The sequence below is a fragment of the Schistocerca nitens genome, chromosome 11 (assembly GCF_023898315.1).
Source record: "Schistocerca nitens isolate TAMUIC-IGC-003100 chromosome 11, iqSchNite1.1, whole genome shotgun sequence".
Taxonomy (NCBI): domain Eukaryota; kingdom Metazoa; phylum Arthropoda; class Insecta; order Orthoptera; family Acrididae; genus Schistocerca; species Schistocerca nitens.
In genome coordinates, this window is record NC_064624.1 from 165,749,243 (window position 1) to 165,761,580 (window position 12,338).

The 12,338-nt window shown below is 37.1% G+C and overlaps 1 protein-coding gene across 1 annotated transcript in view; it reads left to right on the top strand.

The window, feature by feature from the left end:
* LOC126212605 (poly [ADP-ribose] polymerase tankyrase-1-like) overlaps positions 1 to 12,338 on the top strand; it is a 598,324-nt gene that overhangs the window by 97,623 nt on the left and 488,363 nt on the right. The gene's annotated exons all lie outside the window — the stretch shown is intronic.

Sequence of the window (12,338 nt, forward strand, 5' to 3'; positions counted from 1 at the left end):
AGTAGATTCCTTAGAGGTCAAAACTGATTCCAAAAGACAGTCATCATTGTTTTCAACATCATCAGTTGTCTTGTCATCATCTTTCTTTTCGTCAATATATGAATGACGTGGACCACCTCTGATAATGTTATCAAGGTGGCGCTGATGTTCCATTGATGCATATTCTTGACCGCACTCATCAATACCAAGATGTTCACTTAACGCAACAACCAAAAGTGAGCGCAAAGCACTTTCAATATCACGAAAATCTGTCATCATGTAAATATGGGCCAAAACTCGAAGATAAAGTTGTTTGACTTGTGATTTAACTCTCGAGAAGCATTTCCACCTCGATATCATGACCATAAAATGGTTTAAATCTATTCTCAAACAACACGAGGGTAGAATTACTCTTTCATGCAAAACAATATGACTATAACACCTATTCAAATAATCTGTTAAGTCCGAGCAATTGGCTATTGCTCTAGAAATGGCAACCAACAAAGCCTTACCAAAATCAGTTACCATGATTTTTGGTCTGGGAGCTCCAGATCTGACGATTTCCATAAAGAAAAATGATAAGAATGATGCGTCATGCCTAGAGGATATCATCTGATAAGTTGGGCAACTGATTGATGATCGATTGACGATATTTGGATCTTTACTAGTGACGTTTACTTCGCGGATGCACATGTACTGATACAGTTATATGTACTTTGACTTAATTTCCACACAGTCAGCCCTGTTTGACAGATCCCCAAATCGTGAAATAACTCGAAGTGCAACGCCACCTGTAGCATCTACTGAATCGTATACACTGCTATTGATTTGATGACAATATTTGTGCAACTGACTTTGATCTTTCAGCCAATATATACAGAAGAATGGGTCCAATCCGATTGCGTGAATTTCGTCCCGATGGGTTGTATGTTTTGCAATTTGCAGGTTTTCAACAGGCTTACTGGTTGTTATACCAAAACGTTTGTCCCTTTCCTCTTCTTTAGCCTTTCTCAAGACATCAGCATTTGGTAAATTTGGAGGAATCATGTCTCCAAAAGACATATTTTTCGCTTCATAATTTCGCCAAAGAGCTGCAGGCATTCTGTTATCAACCAATTTAGCAGCTACCTGTTGTCTTCTCGTGCCACGAAGTTGTCTTCTTTTAAGGTGAATACTATCGTCTGAAAAGTTTGAAAGTCTGCAGTTTATAATAATATCGTTGTCCTTTTTTGGCTTCTTCAGAGCAATCCCTTCGAAAGTGGCTCCGCATTCTGTGCATCTTCCTTTGATCTTCAAGAAATACTTTGAACTTGAACTTTCACATACTTTCGCGTATTTGAAAGAAAAGGCACATGGAATTTTGTGATGTTCATAAATTTTATGAGCCATCAAATCGGTCCATTTCCCTATTTCCAGTCTTGAAGGCTTTCCAAGTTTCCTCTTTGTTGGTTTTATGGTAGACCATTTTTCTGCTGACAGTAGTAAGTCGAATTGCTTTGTCATGTCCTTGTTGCACGAAGAACCAAAATCATTCCACGACTCGTCTTTGCTGTCGTCGTCTTTTTCTTCAACGAAACATTCCAGCCTGAAAGTTTTTCTAACAAAAGCAAGCAGATCGTGACGATCTTCTTTAATTGTTGTGTAAATATGTTTTGAAGACATTTTCGAGCCGATGTCGGCCATGGCATCGGACAGTTTTTGGAAGACCGGATGAGACGGAGTGAATTGAATGCCTCTATCATCGATTACTTTAAATTCCTCCATGCTGAGAAGACGTTTCAATTCTGGTAGATTGTACATTTTTATGGGTGTTCTGGTTCATAAATATCACTTACACAACAGCACCGACTGCACAACGGGCAACGACTGCACAAGAGTTCTGACTGAACGAGCATAACGATTATTCCATGAGAGTGAGCAGTATTGTTACGTTTAGTCATTAGGGGCAGATCAAGGAGCGAAATGCAGCGCTGGCGGGCGGCTTCACACGACGCGGCGCGCGCCACCCAAAAAGTGCAGCTGTTGTTGTCATTAGCCTTGATGCTACCGTGAGAAGCTTTGATGCTACCTCTATTGTAACTACTACACTGACGTCATTTGCCGATTGTTTAAAAGACGCAGTTCACGTGTTCATTGTTTCCAGATGTAGTGCCACGACTTTTGCATTGTTGCTTTGCTTTGTTTATTATTTTTTGGTCTTGAGAGGTCTCAGGGACGTATCATAGTTTTCATTATCCTTCCATCGGGCGCAGCTGTTCAGATTGACACGTGTCGAAATTTTCTGTAAATTACTTTTCAACAATTTGCAGTATTGGCGCTGCTTCGTTACCAGCTTGCCTTCTCCGTATGCTTTTCATTGTTGTGTGTTGTGAAATACGAAAGGGCGCAGTGGATAAGAACGAGCAATTACTTGTCAACAATTGGCAGCACTGGCGCCTTCTCGTTATAGCTTCCTTTCTCGGTATACCTTTCATTGTTGTATGATTCAGTATCGACGCTAATGCTCTCTTGATGAGATATGAGCCGATTGCTCGTTTTTATCCACTGTGCCCTTTCGTATTTCATTTCAGCGATTAATTTATTTGTTTATCAACGTAGTAAGTAGTACAAAGCTAATCCAGAATGTAAACTGCACTTAAATTCTGTTTGAACTGTTTAACCGTCAGTGTCCGCTGTCTGAACGTCAAATATCAGATTAATACACTGTGCCTGGTTGCGTTATTTTATAGGAATTTTATTATTTTAAGTGGGAAGTACTAGATAATGTTGAAGAAACCCAAAGCATATTGTTCGAAGAGCGTAATATTATTCGAAATTTACCTGTACCAATAGGTGAAGCCAAAACAGCCTTTGTGATGCTGTAACTACCTCATAGATAACGATATCTGTCTATTGTAGTTTTGTATTCCAATCAGAATTTTCAGAGCATCAAAGCCTCATTTCAGCATGAGAGAGGGGTAAAATCAATAGGTGATATTGAATTGAAAGCCTTCATCAGTCTCTTGTTTTTAATTGTTGTGAACAAAAGTAACAGATAAAGCCTGGAAGATCTGTGTGGAACTGATGGTGATGGCATTGAAAAATTTCACCTCGCAAATGAACATAAAACGTTTCAAATTTATTCTGGAGACCCATAGATTTTACAGTCGCGCTATTCGTGATGAAAGGAGACAATTAGACAAGCTAACAGCTATTCGGGAAATATTTACTGTGTTTGTACGCAACTACCACAAATCTTACACCCTTGGAGATAATGTTACAGTAGACAAGAAGCTGGAAGGATTCTGTGGAAGGTACAGTTTTCACTAATATGTATCAATCAAAACAAACGAGTATGGATTCTTAAGTGTGGATTCTTAAGTATTTTACCTGTACAATTTCGAAATATGTGTTGCAACCAGAAGGATTTACCAACTGAGCAATAAACATTTTGATGTTGTTCTGTGACTGCGTAAACCTATATATCAGTCAGGTCGAAATGTGAAAGCGGACAACTGGTTTACTAGTACTGGAATGATAATAGAGCTATGAAGGGAGAGTTTTTCTTTTGTTGGCATGATGAAGAAAAACAAGCGTGGAGATTTCTCTAGAGTTTGCTATCAGTAAAAGAAGGGCTGCCCACATTTCCTTTTTTGGCTTCCACAAGACTGAACTCTAGTTTCCTCCGTACCTAAAAAGGGGAAGTGAGTGATCCAGGCATCACGTTTGTATGAAGATAATTCGATAGATGCTGACATTGTAGATAAACGGAAGCCATCCACCGTAAATTTTACAATAGCGTTAAGTGTGGTATTTTCACAGCGGATCAGCTGAATGCTTTGTACAACGCTGCAAGAAATGTGCGCCGCTGGTCAATGGTTATATTTTTGTAATGATCAGTACAGTTGGAATGTATGCACAAGTGATTTATTGTGGCAACAGTAAGAATTGTATCAGAAAGAAAGGGTTCCTGAATCAGCTATGTAATACAATGTTGTTTTCTTCGCTAAATTCTCCAGAACTATTGAAATTTTGTACAGAGAACTCTAGAACTATGACTTATCTATCAAGAACTCTGAAAAAAATACATATTTCTGAAGCAAGGGGGCCAGCTTCACAGTAGGAGCTCTTATGGGGTTCTTAATTAACTTGCAATTACCTCTTAAACTATTACCTGCACAAAAAATTCTACTACGAATTTCGATAGAACTCTTAACGTGGTGTCCAGAACTGTCCTCAGAACTGATGTACAAGTTTAATTTTTGCGAAAATTGTCAAAAAATGTTTTCGATACGAAAATTTTTTCGCGTATTGTTGTTTTCTTCGCTAAATTCTGCAGAACTATTGAAATTTTGTACAAAGAACTCTAGAACAATGGCATACCTGTCAAGAACTGTGAAAAAAATATACATTTCTGAAAAAAAGGGTGCCAACTTCACAGTAAGTGAAAAGATTTTCTCCTTAAATTGCAATTATCTCGGAAACTATTAGCTGCACAAAAAAATGTTACTGGGATTTTCGATAGAACTCTTGGAGCTCTATTCAGAACTGTGCTCAGAACTCTCGTACTTATTTACATTTTGCGGAAATTGACAAAGAATGTTTTCGATACGAAAATTTTTTCGAGTATTGTTGTTTTTTTCGCTAAATTCTGCAGAACTATTGAAATTTTGTACAAAGAACTCTAGAACTATGGCTTATCTATCAAGAACTCTGAAAAAAATATAGATTTCTGTAAAAAAGGGTGCCAGCTTCACAGTGGGAGCTCTTATAGAGTTCTTAATTATGTTGCAATTTCCTCTTAAACTATTACCTGCACAAAAAAAGACTACCAGGATTTTCGATAGAACTCTTCACGTGGTGTCCAGAACTGTCATCAGAACTGCTGTACGAATATATTTATATTTTCTGTAGAGAAAGTGTGTCCCACATTAAATCAATTTATCTCATAAACTATTATAGCCATAGAAAAATGTTATTGGGATTTTCGATAGAGCTGTTGGGGTTCTGTTCAGAACTGTCCTCAGAACTGTTGTACGAGTTTAATTTTTGCGAAAATTGACAATGAATGTTTTCGATACGAAAATGTTTTCGAATATTGTCGTTTTCTTCGCTAAATTCTGCAGAACTATTGAAATTTTGTACAAAGAACTCTAGAACTATGGCATATCTGTCAAGAACTCTGAAAAAAATATACATTTCTGAAAAAAAGGGTGCCAACTTCACAGTAAGTGAAAAGATTTTCTCCTTAAACTGCAATTATCTCGGAAACTATTAGCTGCACAAAAAAATGTTACTGGGATTTTCGATAGAACTCTTGGAGCTCTATTCAGAACTGTGCTCAGAACTCTCGTACTTATTTACATTTTGCGGAAATTGACAAAGAATGTTTTCGATACGAAAATTTTTTCGAGTATTGTTGTTTTTTTCGCTAAATTCTGCAGAACTATTGAAATTTTGTACAAAGAACTCTAGAACTATGGCATATCTGTCAAGAACTCTGAAAAAAATTTACATTTCTGAAAAAAAGGGTGCCAACTTCACAGTAAGTGAAAAGATTTTCTCCTTAAATTGCAATTATCTCGGAAACTATTAGCTGCACAAAAAAATGTTACTGGGATTTTCGATAGAACTCTTGGAGCTCTATTCAGAACTGTGCTCAGAACTCTCGTACTTATTTACATTTTGCGGAAATTGACAAAGAATGTTTTCGATACGAAAATTTTTTCGAGTATTGTTGTTTTTTTCGCTAAATTCTGCAGAACTATTGAAATTTTGTACAAAGAACTCTAGAACTATGGCATATCTGTCAAGAACTCTGAAAAAAATTTACATTTCTGAAAAAAAGGGTGCCAACTTCACAGTAAGTGAAAAGATTTTCTCCTTAAATTGCAATTATCTCGGAAACTATTAGCTGCACAAAAAAATGTTACTCGGATTTTCAATAGAACTCTTGGAGCTCTATTCAGAACTGTGCTCAGAACTCTCGTACTTATTTACATTTTGCGGAAATTGACAAAGAATGTTTTCGATACGAAAATTTTTTCGAGTATTGTTGTTTTTTTCGCTAAATTCTGCAGAACTATTGAAATTTTGTACAAAGAACTCTAGAACTATGGCATATCTGTCAAGAACTCTGAAAAAAATATACATTTCTGAAAAAAAGGGTGCCAACTTCACAGTAAGTGAAAAGATTTTCTCCTTAAATTGCAATTATCTCGGAAACTATTAGCTGCACAAAAAAATGTTACGGGGATTTTAAATAGAACTCTTGGAGCTCTATTCAGAACTGTGCTCAGAACTCTGGTACTTATTTACATTTTGCGGAAATTGAGAAAGAATGTTTTCGATACGAAAATTTTTTCGAGTATTGTTGTTTTTTTCGCTAAATTCTGCAGAACTATTGAAATTTTGTACAAAGAACTCTAGAACTATGGCTTATCTATCAAGAACTCTGAAAAAAATATAGATTTCTGTAAAAAAGGGTGCCAGCTTCACAGTGGGAGCTCTTATAGAGTTCTTAATTATGTTGCAATTTCCTCTTAAACTATTACCTGCACAAAAAAAGACTACCAGGATTTTCGATAGAACTCTTCACGTGGTGTCCAGAACTGTCATCAGAACTGCTGTACGAATATATTTATATTTTCTGTAGAGAAAGTGTGTCCCACATTAAATCAATTTATCTCATAAACTATTATAGCCATAGAAAAATGTTATTGGGATTTTCGATAGAGCTGTTGGGGTTCTGTTCAGAACTGTCCTCAGAACTGTTGTACGAGTTTAATTTTTGCGAAAATTGACAATGAATGTTTTCGATACGAAAATGTTTTCGAATATTGTCGTTTTCTTCGCTAAATTCTGCAGAACTATTGAAATTTTGTACAAAGAACTCTAGAACTATGGCATATCTGTCAAGAACTCTGAAAAAAATATACATTTCTGAAAAAAAGGGTGCCAACTTCACAGTAAGTGAAAAGATTTTCTCCTTAAATTGCAATTATCTCGGAAACTATTAGCTGCACAAAAAAATGTTACTGGGATTTTAAATAGAACTCTTGGAGCTCTATTCAGAACTGTGCTCAGAACTCTCGTACTTATTTACATTTTGCGGAAATTGAGAAAGAATGTTTTCGATACGAAAATTTTTTCGAGTATTGTTGTTTTTTTCGCTAAATTCTGCAGAACTATTGAAATTTTGTACAAAGAACTCTAGAACTATGGCATATCTGTCAAGAACTCTGAAAAAATTTACATTTCTGAAAAAAAGGGTGCCAACTTCACAGTAAGTGAAAAGATTTTCTCCTTAAATTGCAATTATCTCGGAAACTATTAGCTGCACAAAAAAATGTTACCGGGATTTTCGATAGAACTCTTGGAGCTCTATTCAGAACTGTGCTCAGAACTCTCGTACTTATTTACATTTTGCGGAAATTGACAAAGAATGTTTTCGATACGAAAATTTTTTCGAGTATTGTTGTTTTTTTCGCTAAATTCTGCAGAACTATTGAAATTTTGTACAAAGAACTCTAGAACTATGGCATATCTGTCAAGAACTCTGAAAAAAATTTACATTTCTGAAAAAAAGGGTGCCAACTTCACAGTAAGTGAAAAGATTTTCTCCTTAAATTGCAATTATCTCGGAAACTATTAGCTGCACAAAAAAATGTTACTGGGATTTTCGATAGAACTCTTGGAGCTCTATTCAGAACTGTGCTCAGAACTCTCGTACTTATTTACATTTTGCGGAAATTGAGAAAGAATGTTTTCGATACGAAAATTTTTTCGAGTATTGTTGTTTTTTTCGCTAAATTCTGCAGAACTATTGAAATTTTGTACAAAGAACTCTAGAACTATTTCATATCTGTCAAGAACTCTGAAAAAAATTTACATTTCTGAAAAAAAGGGTGCCAACTTCACAGTAAGTGAAAAGATTTTCTCCTTAAATTGCAATTATCTCGGAAACTATTAGCTGCACAAAAAAATGTTACTGGGATTTTCGATAGAACTCTTGGAGCTCTATTCTGAACTGTGCTCAGAACTCTCGTACTTATTTACATTTTGCGGAAATTGACAAAGAATGTTTTCGATACGAAAATTTTTTCGAGTATTGTTGTTTTTTTCGCTAAATTCTGCAGAACTATTGAAATTTTGTACAAAGAACTCTAGAACTATGGCATATCTGTCAAGAACTCTGAAAAAAATTTACATTTCTGAAAAAAAGGGTGCCAACTTCACAGTAAGTGAAAAGATTTTCTCCTTAAATTGCAATTATCTCGGAAACTATTAGCTGCACAAAAAAATGTTACTCGGATTTTCAATAGAACTCTTGGAGCTCTATTCAGAACTGTGCTCAGAACTCTCGTACTTATTTACATTTTGCGGAAATTGACAAAGAATGTTTTCGATACGAAAATTTTTTCGAGTATTGTTGTTTTTTTCGCTAAATTCTGCAGAACTATTGAAATTTTGTACAAAGAACTCTAGAACTATGGCATATCTGTCAAGAACTCTGAAAAAAAATTACATTTCTGAAAAAAAGGGTGCCAACTTCACAGTAAGTGAAAAGATTTTCTCCTTAAATTGCAATTATCTCGGAAACTATTAGCTGCACAAAAAAATGTTACTGGGATTTTCGATAGAACTCTTGGAGCTCTATTCAGAACTGTGCTCAGAACTCTCGTACTTATTTACATTTTGCGGAAATTGACAAAGAATGTTTTCGATACGAAAATTTTTTCGAGTATTGTTGTTTTTTTCGCTAAATTCTGCAGAACTATTGAAATTTTGTACAAAGAACTCTAGAACTATGGCATATCTGTCAAGAACTCTGAAAAAAATTTACATTTCTGAAAAAAAGGGTGCCAACTTCACAGTAAGTGAAAAGATTTTCTCCTTAAATTGCAATTATCTCGGAAACTATTCAAAAAATGTTACTGGGATTTTCGATAGAACTCTTGGAGCTCTATTCAGAACTGTGCTCAGAACTCTCGTACTTATTTACATTTTGCGGAAATTGACAAAGAATGTTTTCGATACGAAAATTTTTTCGAGTATTGTTGTTTTTTTCGCTAAATTCTGCAGAACTATTGAAATTTTGTACAAAGAACTCTAGAACTATTTCATATCTATCAAGAACTCTGAAAAAAATATAGATTTCTGAAAAAAAGGGTGCTAACTTCACACGACTCTTCATTCCCTGTGGCCGTGCTGCGGCCGCAGCTGACGCAGCTCGCCGCTACCCGCCAGTCCGTGGCTCCTGCCACAACTGTCAGCCGCCTCTCTGCTTGTGAGGCGCCAGCAGGCAAACGGCAGAACAGTCCGTGAGGCCGTCACTCAAACTTCACTCACAAAGAGTACTGACAAGGCGCAGAAGAAATGCTCAGACACAACATTGCCTTCACGAATCTTTTCAACAGTAAAATTTCTTCTCCGAGACCGTCGTTATTAACGTCTACGCTGTAGCAAGATTCGTCGTTTCCCACAAGCTCTTGGACCGGAGAATCGTTTTCGCTTACGTAGTTCCACGGGAAACGGAATGTGTCAGTGTTGCGTGTGGCTGCACACGGTACAGTCAGGTCCCCTACAGCTGTGTAATAACGTGTCAAACATTTAGCTGAAAACTGTTCGTCGAGCTATGGTTTAAATCGTCCCCTGCTGCTTCATCAACAAAGCGTTTTCTTCTGCCTTGCCGTTTCTCTCCGTCATCAATCATTACATTCACTTCAGGTGATATTCCAATATTTTCTGCTACTTCGCAACTTCCTGCGTAAATAGTATCCCAACATTTCTCAGCTGATTTAATTCTTCCGCGAGACTCTTATTAATACTACTCGAAACATATGTTTCTCTTGTTTGAAGTACAACTTTACGTATATTTATTGCAGCCAATAATTTCAAATACTTCTGAATGCTCCTTAGTTCAATGTGTTGCTCCCGCAGTCCAAGTTATTAGCAAGTTCAACCGCCCATTGTAATCCTGGCAAATCCTCGGCAAATGGATGCGTGGCACCTGCCCACACAGGCCCTCTCGTTGCCGATATTTTCTTTTAAAACTTTCCACAGCTGCCACTTTCATTTTAAATGAGTTTCTTAGAAACAGCAGTTGTACTGGAGACAGAGGAGAAACGTCATGGGGAAGTATCGCAGTTAACTCGTGTGCTTCTTTTCGCCACGTCTTCCCCACATGCGGCACATGTAAGCTGACGTTTCGTTGCTCTGTGTACAACTATGACTTCCATATGAGACACAATCTTACACGCCTCCGCCGCGATATTAAACGCTCTTTATGGAGGTAACAGAGAGCCATGTTGTGCATCTCGCCGAAAGTTCGGGACGCGCCTGACGCCCTCCACCTGGTGTTGTCTGCTACTGCGGCTCACTGGAACGGTACAGCACGCTACAGCAGAGGGGAAACAGCCCAGATCTCCGTCCCCTTTCCTCGCATCGTCAAACACGCCGGAATTCACTGCTCATATCGCTCAATAACCGGACGCCAAATAGTCTGAAACGTGTTCCTGTTTAAACTGGTGTTTGTAAACGTCTGGTTGGTATCTGAGAAATTGGTAAAATTTGTTTTGATTTGCAAATAGGTTAATCTCAGAGCAGGGCAGCAGAACTGTTTTAAAATTAAATTTTGACCGTAAGTATGTGAAGCACACGCTACACGATGCGAAATCCAGTCTGACCACCACATCCAACAACTCGCCTGCGAGAGAGCATGGTGTTTTCAGTGAAACTTACTAATGCTATTTGATTGGAAACAAATGACACAGGTTAAAATGTTGGCCCTGAATGTTGTTAATCTTTATCTTTAGCCTTGCAAACAATCACTGTACCAGCAGTTTTATGGCAATTACAGAGCAAATGAACATAAAATTTTACACATCCGACTTTGTGTTAAAACTCCTTGGAAATTCACAAGGTAACACATTTCTCAAATTATTTAACCATTTGAAAACTCTGAAATGATAAAATGATGTATTTTCTCAGATATATCCTGACAATTACACTATGTGACAGTGGGCATGAACTTTGATGGTAATTAAATATGTTGGCCTACCTCTGCAAACGGAAGGGTCGTTTGTTCTGCAGCCTATTCACTATTAACATAATGATAGAACTGTCAAAAACCAAATTTCACTTGCCCTACCTGTGACCGATATGCAATGCATTCGGTATCATATCACGTTTCATATTTGTGTTTCTGCAGCACACAACTCGTGATGTGCAACGCAAGTAAGCAAACACATTCATAAAGCTAAAGAATGAAAAAAGAGAAACTGAAGTTAACGACTGACCAATGAGAAAAAAGATTCCAAGTATAAGTATGCTTCATTAAGCCACATCAACAATACACCCTTTCATAAATTTCTCACAACCACACATGTTAGCACACTCACTGGTGCGACACGTTTACATAATAAAATACATAAAACGAATCACCATCTGCCAACTGGAGAATGTGTTTTGATTTTGCATGTTGCGTTGAAAACTACAGTGATGTGCTATTATCCAAAATACGTCGTCCACCATGCCATGATGGTTGTTTACATCGTTCCATATTTGAAATATTTCCTGGTATGTTATTAGTTTTGGGGTGATTTCTGCGTTTCGTATTTTTACTGAAACGTCTGTGGTTGACAGCCTCCAGCTGTTCCAGCACAATATGTCTCCAGAACTGAGTCTGAATGCAGTGCTGGACGACCCGCACCCTACATAAGAAAATAATTACGAAATATTATGAGCCCTGTATATGTTTACTTACAGCTGCTCAGTAAAGGCTGATATTAGGAAAAGTATTTTGTTTTTCTCGCATCTCCAGTTATAGAACAGTTCTTACAGGTTGCGACAATCTCTAAAAGACTACAGAACAATCAGGTGAAGAAAGGTTCAACCGTAATTTCGAAAATGTAATTCAAATGACGCAACGGATATCTAATTGTGCAAAAAAAGTCTTAGAGCTGAAGTGGAAAAGTAAATAACATAATCGGTGTTGAGCGCACCGCCATCGAAGAAAATGGAAAAATCTACAAAGTAATGGAGCTATATAACTACAAATATTCCAAAGTTTAGTTTTAGACCTCTTTCCTTTGGCAGATTCTTGAAATACAACGTTGTATGTATGTCTGTTTTCACCTCTGCAACTGAATGTAGCCCAGTCAACTGGTTGTTGTCCCATAACGAAACTGCGGAAGATCTTTTAATGACGTGTTTTGGCCTACTAAATAATAATTTCGTGGTTGCTGCCTTGTAGCAGACTGGCTTCACAACGAGAGATCCAGAAAGCCTCAAAATTTTCAGTCTTCTCACATTTTCGTTCGTTTCACGAAGACTATGCGTTTCTCGGAGTTGAAAACCCTGCACAAAATTACAGTAGC